The sequence below is a fragment of the Scyliorhinus canicula genome, chromosome 8 (genome assembly GCF_902713615.1).
Source record: "Scyliorhinus canicula chromosome 8, sScyCan1.1, whole genome shotgun sequence".
In the NCBI taxonomy this organism is placed as follows: Eukaryota; Metazoa; Chordata; class Chondrichthyes; order Carcharhiniformes; family Scyliorhinidae; genus Scyliorhinus; species Scyliorhinus canicula.
Window position 1 is genome coordinate 132,498,958 of NC_052153.1, and position 18,997 is coordinate 132,517,954.

Below are 18,997 nucleotides of genomic sequence, written 5' to 3' on the forward strand. Positions count from 1 at the left end.
CAACTACTGATGTACCATCAATTGAACGCGAGACGAGTTGCTGGACAAAAGTATGGCTTTAATCAGCTAGATGTTAGCCCTGCGGTCGATTACAGTATAAGGACGACCGCCGGGAGTACTGCCCTGGAGGCGGGGTTAACTAAGCCTCTCGACCAATCGGGGAGCCGTAACATGACTGGTCTCAACCAACCGGTCGAGAGGCACATGACCGACCAGGGCCAATGGTAAGCCGGTGTTCTGTACCAATGGCAGGCAGCTATACTAATCATACCACCACATTCACCCCTTGCGGAGAAAGAAGCCGGGGGGGGGGGGGGGGGGGGGCGGTGGTGTCAACGAGAGCTTGGGGGGGGGGGGGAGAACTAGTGGTATGAGTAGTAAGGAGAGAAGGAAACAATAAATGTATCCTTGGCTTCCCACTGGCCCAGACATTTAACAACAGTACATAGTGTCCATACAAGGTCCATGGTGGTGTTGAAAGTTAAATGGACTCGATCAGCCTTTTCGTTGCCCGTGACGTCCTGGCAGACCGCCGCAGTGGAGTTGGTGACGTTGGTTCAGCCGATGGTGGTGGTTCAGCTGATGTCCTGGACTCCGGGAGCGATGGCCCTTGAACTGTCTCCGTAACCCGGGCTGGTGGGGGAGACGCCATGGATGGGGGAGGGGTGGCCTGGGTGGGGCGCTGGGGGAAAAGGGACAGGGGGGTCTGTGGTGAAGGGGGGGGGAGGGTGAGGGCCGCACGCCGACGGGTGCCAGGTCCCGGAGGGAGACCGTGTCCTGCCGACCGTCGGGGTACTCCACATACGCATACTGCGGGTTAGCGTGGAGTAACTGGACTTGTTCCACCAACGGGTCGGACTTGTGCACCCGCACATGCTTCCGGAGCAAGATGGGTCCGGGGGCGGCCAGCCACGACGGGAGAGGGGATCCGGAGGACGACTTCCTGGGGAAAACAAGAAGACGTTCATGAGGTGTCTGATTAGTTGTGGTACAGAGGAGGGAGCGGATAAAATGTAGGGCATCGGGGATAACCTCTTGCCATCGGGAAATAGGGAGATCTCTGGACCGGAGGGCCAGTAGGACGGTCTTCCAGATGGTACCATTCTCCCGCTCGACCTGTCCGTTACACCGGGGGTTATAGCTGGTCGTCCTGCTGGAGGCAATGCCCCTGCTGAGCAGGAATTGACGCAGCTCGTTGCTCATAAATGAGGACCCCCGAACGCTATGTATGTACGCGGGGTAGCCGAACAGGGAGAAGATGGAGAGGAGGGCCTTAATGACGGTCGATGTGGTCATGTCAGGGCAGGGAATGGCGAAGGGGTAGCGGGAGTATTCATCAATCACCGTCAGGAAGTAAATGTTGCGGTTGCTAGAGGGAAGGGGCCCCTTGAAGTCAATGCTGAGACGTTCGAAGGGGCGGGATGCTTTGATCAGATGCGCGCGCTCGGGGCGGTAGAAGTGCGGTTTGCACTCAGCGCAGATGTGGCAGTCACGGGTTACTGTCCTGACTTCCTCGATGGAGAAGGGCAGGTTGCGGGTCTTTATGAAATGATAGAAACGGGTCACCCCTGGATGGCAGAGGTCCGCGTGGAGGAAGCGGAGGCGGTCTATCTGCGCGCTGGCGCAGGTACCGTGGGACAGGGCATCAGGAGGCTCATTGAGCTTCCCAGGATGATACAAGATATCGTAGTTGTACGTGGACAACTCAATCCGCCACCGCAAGATCTTGTCGTTCTTAATCTTGCCCCTCTGTGCATTATCGAACATGAAGGCCACTGACCGTTGGTCTGTGAGGAGGGTAAACTTCCTGCCGGCCAAATAGTGCCTCCAATGTCGCACAGCTTCGACTATGGCCTGGGCTTCCTTTTCCACTGAGGCGTGGCGGAGTTCGGAAGCCTGGAGGGTTCTGGAGAAGAAGGCCACGGGTCTGCCCGCTTGGTTCAGGGTGGCCGCCAGAGATACTCCTGATGCGTCGCTCTTGGCCTGGAAGGGGAGGGACTCGTTGATGGCGCGCATCGCGGCCTTTGCGATGTCCGCTTTGATGCGACTAAAGGCCTGGCAGGCCTCTGGCGACGGCGGGAAGGTCGTGGACTGAATGAGGGGACGGGCCTTGTCGGCGTAATTGGGAACCCATTGGGCGTAGTAAGCGAAGAAACCCAGGCAGCGTTTAAGGGATTTGAGGGTATTGGGGAGAGGGAGTTCCATCAGGGGGCACATGCGTTCGGGGTCGGGGCCTATCACTCCGTTACGCACTACGTAGCCGAGGATCGCTAGACGGTCGGTGCTAAACACGCACTTATCCTTATTGTAAGTTAGGTTAAGGAGTTTTGCGGTTTGGAGGAATTTTCGGAGGTTGATGTCATGGTCCTGCTGGTCGTGGCCGCAGATGGTGACATTATCGAGGTACGGGAAGGTAGCCCGTAATCCGTACTTGTCGACCATTCGGTCCATCTCCCGTTGGAAGACCAAGACCCCATTTGTGACACCGAATGGAACCCTGAGGAAGTGGTAGAGGCGCCCATCAGCCTCGAACGCGGTGTACTTGCGGTCACTCGCGCGGATGGGGAGCTGGTGATAAGCGGACTTGAGGTCCACTGTGGAGAAGACTTTGTATTTCGCGATCTCGTTTACCATGGCGGAAATACGGGGGAGAGGATGCGCGTCCAGTTGCGTAAACCGGTTGATGGTCTGGCTGTAGTCGATGACCATCCGGTTTTTCTCCCTAGTCCGGACCACCAGCACTTGGGCTCGCCAGGGACTGTTGCTGGCCTCGATGACCCCTTCCTTCAGCAACCTCTGGACCTCGGACCTGATGAAGGTCCGGTCCTGGGCGCTGTACCGTCTGCTCCGGGTCGCGACGGGTTTGCAATCGGGGGTGAGATTAGCAAACAAGGAGGGGGGGTCCACTTTGAGGGACGCGAGGCTGCAGACAGTGAGGGGGGGTATAGGAAGGTCCTGGAAGTCCAGTCCTAGGAGTGCCGGTGTGCAACGGTCGGGGAGTATAAGGAGTTTATAATGTTTAAAAACTTTCCCTTGGACCGTGAGGTCCGCGATGCAGCACCCGGTGATGCGGACGGAGTGTGAACCTGAGGCTAACCCGATTTTGCGTTTTACAGGGTGGACAGGGAGCGCGCAGCGTCTTACCGTGTCAGGGTGTACGAAGCTTTCCGTGCTCCCGGAGTCCAGCAGGCAGCCCGTCTCGTGCCCGTTGAGGTGGATTAGCATCGTCGTCTTGGCGAGCGTGCGTGGACGTGACTGGTCGAGCTGAATGGCCGTGAGCCGTGGAGAAGATCCATCGTCGTCGGCGGCGGCGGCCGAGTGGGTGCTGGCAGGACCTTGTGTGCCAGTCCAGGATGGCGGTGTCCAGGATCCGCACGTGGAGTCGGGGCCCCAAGATGGCGGCGCCCAGGACCCGCACGTGGAGTCGGGGCCCCAAGATGGCAGCGCCCAGGACCCGCACCCTGCTATGAGACCCCTGGGGGCCCCTCTCTTTAGGCCCGTCAACCCCTTTAACCTTCCAGAGGCCCCTACTTACTGCTCCACCCTTCGTACACCCCCTCCACTGTCCTTTCATGGGAATGGCCCCCTTCAGGCCCTGCACCTTGGCAGTTCCATCTTGGGACCCAGGCACCCTTGCACTGCCACCCAGGCACCTTGGCAGTGCCAGAGTGGCTGTGCCAGTGTACCAGCCGGGCAGTGCCAAGGTGCCTGCATTCCAGGGGGAGGACCAGGTGGCAACCCCGCACTACCCCAGGCCAACTGGGCCTCCCCAGGTGCAGTTTCGCCTGGTCCATATTTGTGTGGACCGGTACTGAATGGTGCCCGGCTGGGGACTCTCTAGGGAGGTCGGTAGATCCCGGGGGGCTGGTAGATACTGGGTAAGTAGGTTTAAGGCCTACTTAATGCGAGCGCAACTTTTTCCCGCCCATTGTGCACCGGTTCCTGATCCCAGTGCCTTGCAGGACTTGGTTAGATCCTGCGAGGCATTGTGGCTGTCGAGAAGTCTGCGGGAGGTTTCACCCAGGATCTACTGACCACATCCCGCTCCTATTGGAGCGTGACGTGGCCTGTAGATCGCGTCCAAGTTATGAATATAAATCACCCCCAATCTGATTGTGTAATGCTCAGAAACACCAAATCTGTTGTTACCTTTCCTTTTAAACTTCCAAAATTAAGATGCGACTCCATTTGAACAGCGTAAACCATATTACCCTGGCTCTTTTCTCTTGGCTCCCAATCACTCCATGGTAGAGGAATAACTTTTATCTTGAATATATGTTGTAGCTGCTTCAAGTCAGGTTCACATACTGGTCCACTAGTTCTACCCAAAGCTTGAGGACCACTGTAAATTCTGGCATTTGTGCTCTTGAGTTTTAGAGAAAATGGGGGATCCTCCGGTGACAGTGACGGCCCCTGTGGGAACCCCACCCTGCCCGCATCTTGTGGGGCCTACTAGACTGGCCTGTGAGATCCCAGATCCCACTTAGCTGATGCCTGCTCCAATGGTGTCCTCTCTGATAGATCATTCCTAGTAGTGGCCACCACTCTCAAGGAGCACTAGTTTAGCTGCTAACCTGCCAGCACTCCGATAGGCCAGCAATTCTTAACGACTGTCTCTCGGCCTTTGAAGAGCTTTGAGCCCCGACAACATCGAATTAGTTGCCAGACAACCGGAAAATGTGGCCAGTTTCCCACCAACTACCTAGATGGTGCTGCCCCTGAATTTCAGGCCTGTCGTCAGGGCGCCCATCACATCAGTAAACTTCCCACAATGGACAGCAGCAGCATTGAATGCTGCAGGAGATGGAAAGACCCTGGAACACCAGTGGAATCTGTTTTTTATTGGCCTTATTATGACATATAAGATTGGAAGTAATACCAAGATTTTCTGTATGACATTTTGCTGAACTTAGAAACTAGTCAAATGCCCTAAAATGTATTTGTGGCTCATCACTTAGTCCACTGCAAAAAAATTTCATGAAAAGGAGGCCTTACGTTTATGTAGTATCGTTCAAAACATCAGGACATGCCAATGAAGTACTTTCCTTAATGTGTAGTCATTGTTGCAATGTAGGAAATGTATACTGTACATGCTGAAATTGTACAGTAGAATGAAGATTTTAAACCCTGGAGTTTTACAGCCTAAAGATAACATGATTGGACAATAAACGTTTCATATAAGACTGCAACATTTAGAAAAATCAATAAATGTGCAGGTTACTAACTTCAACCATCCATTTATTCTAGAATATATTGTGCAAATTTGCTATTACTGAATTTTTCTCCATGAGGGGTGGCTAAGTAAATGACAGACATTGAAGCTTTTCATAATGTCTATACTGTATATGAACTAATTGCATAATTATATTGTCTACCAATTTTGTAAAACATTGATTTAGAATGATTTGATTGATCAGCAGTGTGCTAGTTTCTGGATTTGTGTTTTGTAACTCAGCAACAAAGGATGATGAGCAGACTCTTTAAAAGCGAATACATAGTTTGGTTTAAACAGAACACTTACTATCAATCAATAATTATCAAAGCAAAAGCCAATGACAGAAAAGTAAAAGAATGTAAATGATAATATGAATAATTTTGAAGAGGGGTACTTGTAATAAAATTCCCTTTCCAAAACGTTATTTATGCTAAAATTCCATATTTAAATAATTTCTCTCATAGGGTGATTTAAAGTCATTGGCAATTAATTCACATTGAATGGTCTCAGTACCCTTATCAATCAGTATAGATAACGTATTGATTAATCTTTATATCTGCAGAATATGCCGTAGTTAGTATGTAATAATTGCTAATATTATTTTGCTGGTAGAAATCATCCATGAGTAATCAGATACTAGAACTGTTGTAATGGATTTTTCTCTTCCTGCCAGGATATTGCCTTTGGCTATAAAAAGCTAATTTCCAATACAGATCTGTGTACATTAATTTCCAAGCCATTTGATGGGAATAGGCATGGTAAGGAATATCACAGAACTCACAGCAGTATGCAGGAACAATTGGTCATTATCTTAAGCAAGAAGGAAGCAGTGTTAATGTGAAGGTCAGAGGACACAATTGGAACTGCCAAAATCTTCATAGAAATATCTCCTTGAGGATTTGGTATTTACAAAAAAAAGGCTAAAATATAAAAGAAGTTTGATTCTTATGTTATTTTTGTGAATGCTTCAGATGGTTAAATCTCATCAGATTAAGAAATAATACTACAATATACAATTTGAAAAGCATTATTCAATACTATAATTGCTATAATATTCTGAATACCTAAAACCGTAATTTTCAATTAATTAATTACTTCATCTATATCCTTATATTATAGCAATTCTGCTCCAGTGTACCCTTAGACTTAAGTGACAAATCTCATTGGCTGAAGACCCAACACAGATATCTGAAAAAAATTGTTGATCATCATATACTGACAGGCTATTTTACCCAACCAGCCCATATTAGCATTTGTCCGTCTGTAAGCAATTAGTTCTCATTCCTGTAGGGAAATTACAGAGAGGTGCAAACATTATAGAGCAGTTAAAATGAGAGACTTTAATTACCCGAACATAGACTGGGATAGTGGTAGAGTGGGATGGTGGTAATGTAAAGAGAGGGGCAAGAATTCCAAGAATGTGTGTTCAGGAGAATTTTCCATGGCAGTGTGCGTCCAGTCCAACAAGAAAGGACGCATTGCTCGATAAGGTTTGGGGAAATGAGGTGGGCCAAGTAGATCAAATGTCAGTGGAGGAACATTTTGGCGACAGTGATAATTTCATCGGCAGGTTTAGGATGACGGTAGAAAAGGACAATGGGCAATCTAATGGAGGAGAGCCAACTTCAATGGTGCAAGAACGGAGCTGTTGACTGGAACCAAAGGTTAGTGGGAAAAAATGTAGCTGAACAATAGGCTACCTTCAAAGAATAAATGGTTTGGGCACAGTAAAGGTATATTCCTTCAAAAGGGAAAAGTAGGGTAAATAAATCCAGAGGTCCCTGGATGAAAACCGAGACAGAAATTAAGATAACGAAGAAAACATGTACTTATCTAAGGTGAATAACCAAGCTGAATACAGGTGGTGAAGAAGCAAATCAGACAAGCAAAGAGAGAATATGAGAAGACTGGCAGCCAACATATAGGGGAATCTCAAAGTCGTCTTTGGGCACATAAATAGTTCAATGGTGGTAAAAGGAAGAGTTAGGCCAATTAGTGACCAAAAAGGGGATTTACACATGGAGGCAAGGGGCATGGCTAAAATATTAAATGCATGCCTTACATCTGTCTTTACCAAGGTAGGAGATACTCCCTAGGCCATTGTGACAGAGGAGGCAACTCTGCCACTAAAAGTGTTCAAAACTGATGAGGGGGAGATATTGGATAAACAGTTGGTACTTAAAGTTGACAAGATACCAGGACCAGGCGAGATGCATCCCAGGTAATTAAATAAAGTGAGAGTTGAAATTGTAGAGGCACTGGCCATAATCTTTTGGCCTTCCCTGGACTCAGGGGAGGCGCCAGAGGACTGGAGAATCGCAAAGATTATGCACTTGTTCAAAAAAAGGTTGTGAGGGTAAGTCCAGCAATTAAAGACCTGTCAATTTAACTTCAGTGCTGGGGAAGCTTCGAGAAGCAATTATTTGGGATAGAACTAATAGTCACATGGAAAGATGTGGGTTGACTCGGAAGAGCCAGCATGGCTATCTTAAGGTCTTTATGATTCTGAATTTCATATTCCTCAAATTGAATTGGACAAAGAGGAAGTAATAAGAATTTGGGAGAAATTATTGTGTTACCTTCTAGAGGTAAATCAAAATGACCTAAAAGAGTCACATAGAGCTGTATGTGGGAAGTACAAAATTAATTATGCATAATGTAGATGTAGGAAATACTGTTCCCATCGAACAACATCTAAAAATCAATTCAAATAGACTGAATATAGTTGATTCATTAGGTGCATCCATAATTTCAAATTCCTTTTTTCCAGTGCTCTAGATAATCCTGACTGTAGGCTCTCAGCATGGTCTTTAAAGTTTGATGCCATCTACACTGTCCTCACAGTTTACAATGCTTCCAAGTTTTGTATCATCCAAAAACTTTGAAACTGCCCCCTGCACACCAAGATCTACATGATTAAAAATCTTCAAAAGAACTCCAGCAAGTTATTTGAACAAAATATTCTTTTCAGCGCACTTAAATAGATTTAAACCCTACTTAGGCGCGCGACATTTGGTCACACCCCTTTTGGACGTGCTTCAGATTCCGACATCTCACGGGACTTGGGTACATCCCACGAGGCATGAAAGCTGCCGGGAAGTCTGCGAGAGGCCACTCCCGGGATCTACCGGCCACGATATGCTCTCACTCGAGCGCAACGTGGCCACAAAATTGTCCAATATAGCTAATTGCATATTTTGTACTTCAATTTGCACTTATCTTATGAAACTAAATTGATAATCTTACGCAAAACCATTATCGGTTTACATTACACTGGCGTTTGTCTCAGGTGCAGTTGTCTTTTTATTATTTAATCCTCTTGGCTTTGACTCTTCAATCTTTGTATATTTCCAATACAGAAATATCACCATAGTATGTGGATGCTCAAAGGCACTGTGCATAAACGGTTAGGACTTGGGTTTTGCCGCAATTTTTCATGCAGTGATTTACTTTGTTTGGACATGCTGTCAATGGAAATTGTTGTCCAGAGGCCAAGTGCTACACCATAATGAGGCTCTCATCCAGAGCTATATTCATGCACCTGCCAGTCAGCCTGGGAAGGACTTGCTTAAGTTATTGTCTTTGTTCAATGTCATTAATCAAACAGAAATAAAAGTGCAGTAATATGAGGACTCATCATACAAATACGTTGCTTCAAGCTGGGGATCCAACATAAGGAGTTTTCCAGTACAGTTTTATTCATCCTAAAAAATGGAAGTAACAGTTCTCAACAAGTTTATACTTAAACACAATTTTAGTAACTTTCAGGTGAAGATTTTTATATTGAATGATAATTTTACAAATGAGTTTTTCCAGAATGAAGGCTCACCCACTGGGATTGTGCAAATATTTATGTCCACCCCATCATTAACAGCTGGTTTGTAATGCAGAACAAGGCCAGCAGCGCGGGTTCAATTCCCGGACCAGCTTACCCAAACAGGTGGCGGAATGTGGCTAATAGGTGCTTTTCACAGTAACTTCGTACTTGTGACAATAAACGATTATTATTATTATTTATCAATAAATATAAATACAGTGCAGAAGGAGGTCATTCGGCCCATCAAATCTGCACCGGCCCTTGGAAAGAGCACCCTACCCAAGCCCACACCTCACAGCTCCACCCTATCCCTGTAACCCACTAACCCCACCTAACCTTTTAGACACTAAGGGCAATTTAGCATGGCCAGTCCACCTAACCTGCATATCTTTGGACTGTGGGAGGAAACCAGAGCACCCGGAGGAAACCCAAGCAGACACAGGGAGAACGTGCAGACTCCGTACATAAAGTGACCCAAGCCCGGAATCGAACCTAGGACCCTGGAGCTGTCAAGTAACAGTGCTAACCACTGTGCTGCCATGCCATCGATTTTTAAAAAATGGAGAGTTTGCCAACAGTTTCTAAATATGCACTGCCACTGCATGAGGCATTGCACCAGGAACATGCATTCATAAGATTTCCCTTCGTGGTACAGTGGTCAGCACTACTCCCTCACAGCGCCAGAGACCCAGGTTCCACTCCAACTTTGGGTGACTGTATGTGTGGAGTTTACACTTTCTTCCCGGGTTTCCTTCGGATGCGTGTTCCTCCCACAGTCCAAAGGTGGCAGGTTATGTGGATTGGCTATGCTAGATTGTCCCTAAATGGAGTTACGGGGATAGGGTGGGGGTGTGAACCTAGGTAGGGTGCTCTTTCAGAGGGTCAGTGCAGATTCAATGGGCCAAATGGCCTCCTTCTCTACTGTTGGCATTCCATGATTCTATACCAGTGTTCTTCAAACTTTTTTTCCGGGACCCATTTTTACCAACTGGCCAACCTTCGGAACCCAACCCGACCAACCTTCGCAACCCACGCCGGCCGACCTTCGCGACCCACGCCGGCCAATCTGCGCGACCCACCATTTTCTCTTACCTTATTTGCTGCTGACAAAAATGGAGGAAATAGTTTTGGGTCCCTTTGCCCTCGTACACGTTCCTCCAATGGAACCTATTTGATGAAGGTGAAGCCTTCTGGTGTCGGAAAGTATGGAGTCTCCATCTGTCCAAATAATTTTGTTCCTGTAAAATCTTATCAAATAAACACCCTCGAACTTGTAAAAAAAATAAAAATAAAATGAGTAAAATAAATGAAAAAAAATGAATAAAACCCCCCTGAACTTGTAAAAAACAAATAAAATGAATAAAATAAATGAAAAAAATAAAAATTAAATGAATAAAATTAATGAATAAAAACCACTACAGAACTTGTAAAACAAAAAGCTGCAACCGTTTAAAAAAATAGCGGCCGCACCGCGCATGCATGCCCGGTTATCGGAAATGCGCATGCACGCCGATCATCATGCGCGCATGTGCAATGTGGCCAATTTTTTTTTTAACCTGTTTGCGGCCGCTTGCAGCCGCCGTTATGAAAATCTGGCTGCTGCGCGGGGATTTGCACGATCGGGAGCACCTCGGACAACGGCTCTGCGACCCTCCCAACACCCGCCCGTGACCCACCCACGGGTCGCACCCCCAACTTTGAAGAACACTGTTCTATACTTCCTGCCCAACTGGAATGGGCTTGATGGACCAGCTGGTCTTTTCCTGTCTGTCATTTTCATATGTTCATCCCCGGACAGTGCTTTTCCCTCTGATTTAATAAATTAACCTGTGCCTCATTTGCATGTTTGTAGAGGCATGTGAATTGTCATGTGTCCAGAATTAGTCTCTGTGAAATAAAAGTGTGGAAAATAAATCAGAACTTTTCTAACCATGTGACTTGTATAGTTTTCTATTATTAGTCTGCACAGTTTTATTTTGGTTGTACTGTTGTCCATTTAATTTCAAGTTCCTCTGTTTCTTGTGGATGTTTGTTCAATGCCAGTTTTTAAAAAAACTTTAAATGGTATTTCAATTAGATCTCATTGCAATAGTGCACAGTCAGTAATTGTTGAATTTCACATTCCATTGATGCTTTTGTAGAAAGTTAGCTGCACTTCCTGATTACTGTTTTATTCGACAAATTCTATATTTGGTGGAACAATTTTTTTGGTGTACTTTATGTCTACATTGAAGTTTTATTCACGATAGGAAGAGGAAGTCATCGCTACCCTATCCTGGCTATAATAATAAATCCTAAATTATCATCCTGTCGACCAGAAAACTATCTTGTTGGCAGCATGTGACCCTGACATCTTTTGTTTATGCATTGTATTTCCCAATAGTCACCAATCTGGAATTGTTCTTCCTTCTGCGTGTTAGACAAACTTTGTAGAACTAAGAAGAATCCTGACCTTTGGTTCAAAGCACAGGGAAATTGAATACTGCTTCATCCTGTTGCTGTATTACACAGCTGGCTCTGTTAGAATGATTCAAACTATCTGATTACTTTCTCAAGGAGTGTCAACAAAAACCATTCTCTTTGATTACCATGCTAAGCATTGCAGTTGCTATAGTTAAAATAGAGTGGTGGGAAAGTGAGGAGCATTTTGTTCAAAACAAAAGCAAAATACTGAGAATGGTGGAAATCGAAAAAAAAACCCCAGAAAATACTGAAAATATGCAGCAGGTCAGGCAGCATCTGTGGAGAGAGACACAAAGTTAAACTTTTAGGTCAATGAGCTTTCTGCAGAGCACAGGGACATTTCTGCGTTTTGTATTTTTGATCAAACATTCTGGCAGCCATAATAATTTTAATCCTATTAGTCGCTCATGACTATCGCAGAAAATTAAGATCTGCACCTTCATATTATTTTACCTGCAGGAAGTGCAGCCAGCTCCAGCTCCTACAAGACCGAGTTATGGTACTGGAGCTGGAGATGGATGAACTTCGGATCATTCGGGAGGCAGAGGTGGTCATAGACAGGAGCTTCAGGGAAGTAGTTACACCAAAGACTGGAGATAGATGGGTAACTGTAAGAGGGACTGGGAAGAAGCAGTCAGTGCAGGGACCCCCTGCGGTCATTCCCCTGAGTAACAAGTATACCGTTTTGGATACTTGTCGGGGAGGGGGGACTTACCAGGGGTAATCTATGGGGTACGGGACTCTAGCACGGAGTCTGTCCCTGTTGCTCAGAAGGGAACGGGGGAGAGGAGCAGAGCATTAGTAATTGGGGACTCAATAGTCAGGGGCACAGATAGGAGATTTTGTGGGAGCAAGAGAGACTCACGTTTGGTATGTTGCCTCCCAGGTGCAAGGGTAAGTGATGTCTCGGATCGTGTTTTTCGGGTCCTTAAGGGGGAAGGGGAGCAGCCCCAAGTCGTAGTCCACATTGGCACTAATGACATAGGTAGGAAAGGGGATAAGGATGTCAAGCAGGCCTTTAGGGAGCTAGGATGGAAGCTCAGAGTGAGAACAAACAGAGTTATCTCTGGGTTGTTGCCCATGCCACGTGATAGTGAGACGAGGAATAGGGAGAGAGAGCAATTAAACACGTGGCTACAGGGATGGTGCAGGCGGGAGGGATTCAGATTTCTGGATAACTGGGGCTCTTTCTGGGGAAGGTGGGACCTCTATAGACAGGATGGTCTACATCTGAACCTAAGGGGCACCAATATCCTGGGGGGGAGATTTGTTAGTACTCTTTGGGGGGGTTTAAACTAATTCAGCAGGGGCATGGGAACCTGGATTGTAGTTTTGGGGTACGGGAGATTGAGAGTAGAGAGGTCAGGAGCACAGATTTGACTTCGCAGGAGGGCGCCAGTGTTCAGGTCGGAGGTTTGAAGTGTGTCTATTTCAATGCCAGGAGTATACGAAATAAGGTAGGGGAACTGGCAGCATGGGTTGGTACCTGGGACTTCGATGTTGTGGCCATTTCAGAGACATGGATAGAGCAGGGACAGGAATGGTTGTTGCAGGTTCCGGGGTTTAGGTGTTTTAGTAAGGTCAGAGAAGGGGGCAAAAGAGGGGGAGGTGTGGCGCTGCTAGTCAAGGACAGTATTACGGTGGCAGAAAGGATGCAAGATGGGGACTCTTCTTCCGAGGTAGTATGGGCTGAGGTTAGAAACAGGAAAGGAGAGGTCACACTGCTGGGAGTTTTCTATAGGCCACCTAATAGTTCTAGAGATGTAGAGGAAAGGATGGCGAAGATGATTCTGGAAAAGAGTGAAAGTAACAGGGTAGTTGTTATGGGAGACTTTAACTTTCCTAATATTGACTGGAAAAGATATAGTTCGAGTACATTGGATGTGTCGTTCTTTGTACAATGTGTGCAGGAGGGTTTCCTGACACAATATGTTGACAGGCCAACAAGAGGCGAGGCCACATTGGATTTGGTTTTGGGTAATGAACCAGGCCAGGTGTTAGATCTGGAGGTAGGTGAACACTTTGGAGACAGTGACCACAATTCGGTGACCTTTACATTAGTGATGGAAAGGGATAAGTATACCCCGCAGGGCAAGAGTTATAGCTGGGGGAAGGGCAATTATGATGCCATTAGACATGACTTAGGATGTGTAGGTTGGAGAAGTAGGCTGCAAGGGTTGGGCACACTGGATATGTGGAGCTTGTTCAAGGAACAGCTATTGCGTGTTCTTGATCAGTACGTACCAGTCAGACAGGGAGGAAAGGGTAGAACGAGGGAACCGTGGTTTACCAAAGAAGTGGAATCTCTTGTTAAGAGGAAAAAGGAGGCCTATGTGAAGATGAGGCGTGAAGTTTCAGTTGGGGCGCTTGATAGTTACAGGGAAGCGAGGAAGGATCTAAAGAGAGAGCTAAGACGAGCAAGGAGGGTACATGAGAAGTCTTTGGCAGGTAGGATCAAGGAAAACCCAAAAGCTTTCTATAGGTATGTCAGGAATAAAAGAATGACTAGGGTAAGAGTAGGGCCAGTCAAGGACAGTGGTGGGAAGTTGTGTGTGGAGGCTGAGGAAATAAGCGAGATACTAAATGAATACTTTTCGTCAGTATTCACTCAGGATAAAGATAATATTGTGGAGGAGAATGCTGAGACCCAGGCTATTAGGATAGATGGCATTGAGGTGCGTAGGGAAGAAGTGTTGGCAATTCTGGACAAGGTGAAAATAGATAAGTCCCCGGGGCCTGATGGGATTTATCCTAGGATTCTCTGGGAAGTCAGGGAAGAGATTGCTGAGCCTTTGGCTTTGATTTTTAGGTCATCATTGGCTACAGGAATAGTGCCAGAGGACTGGAGGATAGCAAATGTGGTCCCTTTGTTCAAGAAGGGGAGTAGAGATAACCCCGGTAACTATAGGCCGGTGAGCCTAACGTCTGTGGTGGGTAAAGTCTTGGAGAGGATTATAAAAGATACGATTTATAATCATCTAGATAGGAATAATATGATTAGGGATAGTCAGCATGGTTTTGTGAAGGGTAGGTCATGCATCACAAACCTTATCGAGTTCTTTGAGAAGGTGACTGAACAGGTGGACGAGGGTAGAGCAGTTGATGTGGTGCATATGGATTTCAGTAAAGCGTTTGATAAGGTTCCCCACGGTCGGCTATTGTAGAAAATACGGAGGCTGGGGATTGAGGGTGATTTAGAGATGTGGATCAGAAATTGGCTAGTTGAAAGAAGACAGAGAGTGGTGGTTGATGGGAAATGTTCAGAATGGAGTTCAGTTACGAGTGGCGTACCACAAGGATCTGTTCTGGGGCCGTTGCTGTTTGTCATTTTTATAAATGACCTAGAGGAGGGCGCAGAAGGATGGGTGAGTAAATTTGCAGACGACACTAAAGTCGGTGGAGCTGTAGACAGTACGGAAGGATGTTACAGAGGGACATAGATAAGCTGCAGAGCTGGGCTGAGAGGTGGCAAATGGAGTTTAATGTGGAGAAGTGTGAGGTGATTCACTTTGGAAAGAATAACAGGAATGAGGAATATTTGGCTAATGGTAAAATTCTTGGTAGTGTGGATGAGCAGAGGGATCTCGGTGTCCATGTACATAGATCCCTGAAAGTTGCCACCCAGGTTGATAGGGTTGTGAAGAAGGCCTATGGTGTGATGGCCTTTATTGGTAGAGGGATTGAGTTCCGGAGCCATGAGGTCATGTTGCAGTTGTACAAAACTCTAGTACGGCCGCATTTGGAGTATTGCGTACAGTTCTGGTCGCCTCATTATAGGAAGGACGTGGAAGCTTTGGAACGGGTGCAGAGGAGATTTACCAGGATGTTGCCTGGTATGGAGGGAAAATCTTATGAGGAAAGGCTGATGGACTTGAGGTTGTTTTCGTTAGAGAGAAGAAGGTTAAGAGGTGACCTAATAGAGGCATACAAAATGATCAGAGGGTTAGATAGGGTGGACAGCGAGAGCCTTCTCCCGCGGATGGAGGTGGCTAGCACGAGGGGACATAGCCTTAAATTGAGGGGTAATAGACATAGGACAGAGGTGGGTTTTTTACGCAAAGAGTGGTGAGGCCGTGGAATGCCCTACCTGCAACAGTAGTGAACTCGCCAACATTGAGGGCATTTAAAAGTTTATTGGATAAGCATATGGATGATAAGGGCATAGTGTAGGTTAGATGGCCTTTAGTTTTTTTTCCATGTCGGTGCAACATCGAGGGCCGAAGGGCCTGTACTGCGCTGTATCGTTCTATGTTATTAAGCAGTCAAATTCCAGTGGACGTTATCTTTAGAGAAAGGGTTCTATATGTCGATGATAACAAGGACTTGGAAGTGATTGCAACATGATAATCTGAGATAATAAAGAGGGTATGACTCTTGTAGTTTCTGGCCATTTTCTGAACGAGGAGATCAGATTATAATGTTGAAATCACTCCACTGTATTTGCTCCTTATGTTTAATTTATACTATTTTTATTTTACACAGAAGTTTTATTCTGTTTGATGAGTGTGTGTTTCAGTGACTGTCACTGTGAAGTCAGTTTCTGATTATTGATACTCAAGGCAATTAATAATAAATTATTATTGCTGGTTTATTGAGAAAGATTTGTACTATGATGTTAAATAACATCATTTAATATTGTATGACTGTTTGAAAATGTTTTGTCATTCTATATCTTTAGTCACCACATTCATCCGATACATGCTCGATTGCGACTGCCATTTTTAGAAGCCATCCTTCAAAATCCAGATATTTAAGAGGACTAATTTATTGAAAATCAGTACTTAGATATTGACTACTGGATACTAACCATTTTGAAAATACCATTGCCTAATCTCATGCATTTCCCTGACTGAGCAAAGACCCAAGAAAAAAGTCAACTTTTATACAATATGATGATGCAGAAACTTTCCCAAAAAATAAGTTCAAACCAGAACAAAACTAATTATAGCCAAGGTAATACAGGAGTTAACTTAATATATCCAGTAGCAATTGTAGAGACAATGCAGGTTAAAGAATATTGCAGTTTAGCTTTATTTGCTGGTAAACCAGACTGGTTTTCTTTGTTTTCCTCTACACTGAAGATTTCTGCCATAAAATACTGGTGATAGGTATTCTCTCTGATGGAATTTGATCTTCATACTTCTGTTGCATACATGTTGAGGTGACAGTATGCCAGTTCTATTACACCATTGCTTTTATGTCAATGTAAAATTGCTTTGATGCAAATGTTCAACTGATGATCTGACAATTCAGTACTTAGCTGCTTGTGTTTGCCAATAAGTTGTGGACTACGAATTTTGTCAACATTGGTCAGACAAGTCTGCAGATTTCCAATACTGTCCCATCTTCTCCTTTTCTATGTTATGACCCCACATAATCAGTCATTTGAAGCTCTGCTATCCTGCCAGAAACATCGTTTTCAATGAGAGAGTAGGTACAGATTTCTCAGCAGTGCTGCTGAAGGCAGAGCGGAGGTTGCAACAAATCTCAATGTTATCTGAGCTGCACTGAATCCAGGAAGTTGTAGGCAGATGGCATGATCTGCCTCTTAGAATCCATATATTCCCTATAGTGCAGAAGGAGGTCATTTAGTCCATCGAGTCTGCAACGATCCTCTAAAAGAGCACCCTACCTAGGCCCACTCCTCGCCGTAGCCCTGTAACCGCATGACCCCACCTAACCGTCACATCTTTGGACACTAAGGGGCAGTCAGGGTGGCACTGCCAGGGTGCCCAGGTGACAGTGCCAAGGTGCCAGGCTGGCAGTGCCAATGTGCCCTGGTAGCAGCGGGAGTGGCAGGGTACCACACTGCCCAAAACCCAACCACCTGGGGGCCTCCAGTGGCCAGGGAGACCCCTCCTGTTACGCCTGGTCCATGTTTACAGCACCATATCGAGGTCTCCCAGGCGTGGGGTGTTCGTTCCCAGGCCTAGGGAGAATCAGGTGCCGGCACATTTAAATGAGCCTAATGGCTCACTTAAATGTGTAAATCTAGATCTCGCCCAGCGTGGGAGAGATATAGATTGTGACGTTTTGTGAGATTTCATTTGAATTCACAAGGCATTCCGAGCGTTGCAAATCTCAGGAGAGGCCTATTTAATGGCCTCGTCGCATCGCTGAATTAGCTGCAACGAGGCCGTTCAATTGAGCCTCTTGTGTCTGTGAAGCTCTTTGACAGGACTAGTCTTCTCCTCTTTTAAAATATCTCCGTAAATTCATTTTTTTTTCAAGTATTTAGTTCCCATTTGGTAGTTCTTATTAAATCTGCTTCCACTACCCTTTCAGGCAGTGCATTCCAGATAATAACGCCTTGCAGCTTAAAGAAATGTTTCTTCATGTTGCCCCTGGTTCTTAAATCTGGTTAATGACCCTGATGGAAAAACTGCTGGTGACTGCCCGGCATCATTGCATTGTATGCAAAGAGCTAGTGTCTTCATTGGATAAGAAGAAAAATAATAAACACAGGAACAATACAATAATAAACAATAATAAACACAGGAACAATACTCAGCAACGTATGGCAGCATTTGTGGAAAGAGAAACAGAGTTGACATTTCAGGTCCATAACCTTCCGTCAGAACTGGGAAAATTAGAAATGTAATAGCCTTTGAGCAAAGGATGGGTAGGACAGGGATAAAAGGAAGATCTGTGAGAGAGGGGAAGACTGAAAAGAGTGAAAGAAAGAGGTGTTGGTCTTATGGGGCCAAATAGACTGGTAATGGGACATGAACAGAAACAGAAGATGTTCTGCTGGCTGACAGCAAAAAATAAGAGAAAAAGCGAAACATTTTTTTATTCTTTCATGGTATGTTGTCAACTCTGGCAAGGCCAATATTTGTTGCCCATTCCTAATTGCTCTTGAACTTGAGTGGCTATCCTTGAGGTCAGTTCAAAGTCATTCACATTACTGTGGGTCTGAAGTCACATGTAGGCCAGAAGAGGTAGGGGTGGCAGATTTCCTTCCCTTCCTTGAAAACAATTGACAATGGTTTCATGGTCACCATTACTGAGACTAGCTTTTCAATATTCCAGATTATTGAATCTAAATTACACCAATAGAATTGAAACACTTGTCTCCAAAACATTAGCCTGGGTCTCTGGATTTCCTGTCTAGCGACAATACAAAGAAAAGGAAACAAAATGGCGAAAGGGATTATGATCTGAAATTGTTGAGTCCCAAAGGCTGTAAAATGCACAGCTGAAAGATTAGGGGCTGCTCCTCAAACTTGAGTTGAACTTCACTAGAACAGTGCCATAAGCAGTGAACAGCAATATCAGTGTGAGATGAAGGTGGTGAATTAAAATGATAAGCCCTGGAAGCTCGGGGTCATACTTGAGGACTGAACAGAGGCATTCCGCAAAACGGTCACTTGGTATGTGTTTGCCTCCCCAGTATGGAGGACACCACATGGTATAGTAACTTAGATTGGGTGGCACGGTGGCTCAGTGGTTAGCACTTCTGCCTCACAGAGCCAGGGCCTGGGTTGGACTACAGCTATCTG

General features: G+C 45.8%; 1 protein-coding gene across 1 annotated transcript in view; it reads left to right on the plus strand.

Annotated features, from left to right (window-relative positions):
• fam172a (family with sequence similarity 172 member A) overlaps window positions 1-18,997 on the plus strand; it is an 820,821-nt gene that overhangs the window by 487,295 nt on the left and 314,529 nt on the right.